Below are 4,487 nucleotides of genomic sequence, written 5' to 3'. Positions count from 1 at the left end.
TTTTAGTTGAATTAAAACGAAAAGTTGTTTGTTATCATATTATTTACATTTCTTTAGGATTAATTTAAAAACATAATAAATTTAAAAATTCTCAAGGATCTTTTATCAAATAGGTAGGTTAGGTTAGGTTAGGTTATATACATTTATATACATACATTTAGTTCCCTAATAGTAAATAATTTTTCACATACAATAACATCAAAACAATTCTTGCATTCACTCGGAATCCAATAGATAGCTATTGTATTTTTATTTTTTGTTGTTAACCTACACGATACAATTGATAAATTAGGTCTTCTTTAGTACAGTTTCATCAATATATTATTTACAATGTACATATAATTTAAACGCTAGGCGCCAAGTTATTGATTTTTATAAATATAGTGTCAAATAGTTCAATGACCACAATTATTAGAAAAATATAAATAATATAATATAATTGTTGAAACTGGCGTTCATAATTTTTACGCATTATAATATATCATCTAATATTTTATACATACATTTCAATGTCAAATTTTAAGTTTTTTACTTCACGGACCCACATCATTAATCATGGCATATGAATAAATGTGTGCCAATTTTTTGGATGTCTTTATGGATTAGACCTATTTTTTAAAGTAATTCGATAACGCTACAACAACGCACGAAGTTTCCCTCTCAAATTATGGTAATTAGAGCTCTCTTATACCATATTATACATCATTTAAATAAGTAATCAACATTATATTAGGAACTTAAGTGTATTCCCAATAAAAATTTAAAAACCATAAATTCCAATGCATAATTAAATTTATGCATATTTCCTACTTTGTAAATCAAGTCCATGTGTATCAAGTATAAGCTAAATAATAATTGTTTGGATCCAATTAGATATGATATAAGAAAAAATAAAAAAAAAAAATTAAATTTATTTGGTTTTTCTTATACAGAATAATTCACCAAGTACACACACTTCCATTTCCTCCTTTAATAAAACATATATATTTAAATTCTGATTTTGAAAATTTTAAGTGGGCATAGTTATTATTATATACGAGAACCATAATATTTTCAAATACTTATCAATTTTTTATACCATTTATGGACACGTGGCACATGTTCTATAGCGATACAAACATCTTAATTTTTTAATGAGAAGCATTAAATGATTAAAAGCATAACTATGATTCCTAAATTTTTCTTGCAGAGGAAATTAGCATGCTACTTATAATATTTTATAGTGAATTATAGGTTAGTATTTGGTAATGATTTGAGAAATAGGTAATTACGATGAGGCATGGACATCAATATACATAATCTATAAAAACATCGCTCATTAACTTATGCTACGTCAGAGAAGTTAATTCGGCATGATATTATTATTATTGTTCATTGATATTAATATACCTATCACATTCAACGGATGTGCGCGTGTGTGTGAGTGTTTCGTTTCACATCACGACTGTTTGTGGTTGTCATAAGTTTCAGCTGTTCCGATTAGTGTACAGAAAATATTTGTTTTAGAGGTGTGCAAATTGCGAATATTATCGACTTCGAGTTGAACAAAAAAAATGTTAAATTATTTTTCCATACGCTCTGCACTAACGGCGATTCATTTAAGTTTACCGTTTCCTCTTTAAAAACTCATATATATTCAAAATCTTAATAATATTTATAATTCATAGATTTTCTTTGTAGGGGAATAATATAGAGTGGCGTCCTATAATTGCCGAGTATCATATTTAATCATAGCTACTATAAGTACCTTCCATGATACCAGATTTTTATATTTTTTTTTATACATTAATTTATGAGATGTGGATAAAAGAATAATAATTTTAATTTATATTTTCGTAATAAAGTTCAATATTACCTAGTAATATTACGCAATATATATTTTTGAAATTAAATTATAATTCTCGGATATTTTTGATCATAATTACTATGAATTTCAGTTAGATTAATGGACAATAAGTAGTGTAATTGTTGACAAATGGATTAAAAAATGACACCATTGCCCACTATACCTACTTATATTATCGATTATTTTAATTTTAATATAGTTACCTACTATAATTAAAAAAAAATGTATTAAATCAAACTCTCCAAGCTGTATTTTAGTCAAAACTAAGCGAAAAGCTAAAATATATTAACAACGATGTAGAAAATTGGTAGTAAATTTGAAATAAATTAACGTTTGGTGATATCCGATTAGATATGAATACTCATAAGGTATCTAATTTCTTAAAATATTGTTTTGACGAGGACAATATGACTTGTCATTTTGCTTAATAGTAATAATTATTGACAAATATGTTTTTTTTTAAAATTCTTTCTTTATTCTCTTATGTACTCGGTTCCACTTTACATGGCCAGAACTAATTTCTGACCATGTCCAAACTAGGGACGTTTTACAGTAGTTATCTATGGTGAGTTGTGTGCGTTTCGTCGATCACCGCGTGCGTTTACGCGAGAATATTTGAATAATTATTGTATGTGGTTGTATAATATTATTTTTGAACTTTGTATTTGATTACCGTGTACACCAGCTGTTGAACGATTATTTGATTAAAGGTAAGTTCCTAAATCTTATTGCATAGGTTGATATTGTTTGTATTCAACATACCTACCTACATATGAATGAATTAGTCACACTAAAGAAATATTTTTAATGTCATAAATAATTATTTGAGAAATATACGTTAGATCCGATCACTGAATATTAATTTTAACTAAAAATTTACAATGACAAGTTTAACATTAAAATAGTGTCGTTTTAAATTAATAGTATAGACAATTGAAAATACAGAAAATAGGTAGTTAAAAAAATACATAATGTCTTACGTAAATCTAATATCAATACCTTTTAATAATATATCATACTGATTTTAATCAATTAAAGTTTAGCTATACGCAGTACGCAGAGTGGTGAAGTGGCACAGAAGTTTCTTATCTCAATTTATTTTTCTTTACTTCACCAATACTCCTGCTGCTGTCCAAACTTCCAAATAAAATAAATTAATAAATTGTTGAAACATCCCGTTTCAGTATCAATTATATAAATAGTGTAAATGTTGAGATTTCATTATCGTGATTAATATATAAATTTATAAATTTCAAAAAAGTCATTATGATGTTAACAAACTTTTTTTTAAAGAAATAATATCGGATAACAAGATTTGAAAACAACAATCGATGAGTAACAATTTTAGTAGGTGTCACCCGTGTTTCGTATTAATGATTTATGTGGATATTTAATCAAACCCTAATAAATGAATAAAAACAAAAACATCAAGTATAATACATAACAAACAATAAGCAAACCACTCAGTGCTATTGTTTAATGATTTGTTTCGTAATAATAATATTATATTTCAATAACGCTGCTTACCACTATCCGGCCCTGTACCGAGTTGTAGCGAGAAGCTCATAAATGTTAGGTTACTGAATCGTATACACTTTTAATTCTTATTTTAAAATATAAGTATTTACATTTGTAAAATATTGAATGTTTTTCATAAGGTATTAATGCACATTGTTAACGGCAAACAAAACAATTTTAAATTTTAATTAAACAGAAGATGATTATAATCACTCTGCTGTATAATAAGTGTCAAACGTTCCTCATAATTGAATAGGTTACAATAATAGGTTGTTAAATCAAAATTCAATAATAATTCTTATATATACTATGGGAACCGTGTCTGAGCCGAGACACTCTGTCACTGTAAAAGTATATGTCCGAAAATTAATTCATAGTTTTATGGAAAATTTAAATTTCAAAATATAATAAAAAATGTATTTCGCATTTTTATTCAGTTATTGTATAGAAAATTTATGAGAAACTTTGGATCAAATTTTCAAGAATTAAATGAATTAAAAGTGAAAAAGGTGGGTATAAATTCAGTGTATACAAAAAAACGATTCTGAGGGAAGACTATCAGGGGATAGTCTGAGAGGATTGTCAGCCTATATAATATTAATATTTTTATAGGAACTAAAATCGTAAATACCTAACTTTAAAAAAAATACCATGTTTGTATAATTTTTAGATTTTTCGGACACAGTAGTATTATGAACTTCTTATGAGAAATATTGTTTACAATTTTAACTCCTTATCTATCACAATTGAAATTTTTATAAGTTTTCAACAATAATTTACACATTTATAAGATTTTAATGAATTTTGTAAAAACATTGACTTTAAATGCTTATATAAAAAACTTACCAATGCAATATAATCGATTTTATGACAACTTATGAAAAATGTTGTATTGAATTTTCAAGCTTTTTGATCCTACTGAAAACAATTTATCAACATTTTTAGAACTCTTTGTTGTTGACCAAGCAAACCATCGACTTTTCATCGACATTTAAAAAATAAAAACCAAAATTGTCGATGCTTTTAAGAAGAGCTGTGAATTTTTCAATTTTTAATTTTCATAACCTGTATAAGTTTTTCCATCAAAAACCACCTTCGTTGTGAAAAATCAAATCATCATTTC

Source organism: Diuraphis noxia, unplaced genomic scaffold (genome assembly GCF_037042655.1).
Source record: "Diuraphis noxia isolate RWA-SAM2 unplaced genomic scaffold, SU_Dnox_SAM2 contig0005, whole genome shotgun sequence".
In the NCBI taxonomy this organism is placed as follows: domain Eukaryota; kingdom Metazoa; phylum Arthropoda; class Insecta; order Hemiptera; family Aphididae; genus Diuraphis; species Diuraphis noxia.
Note: the sequence above shows the minus strand (reverse complement) of the source record.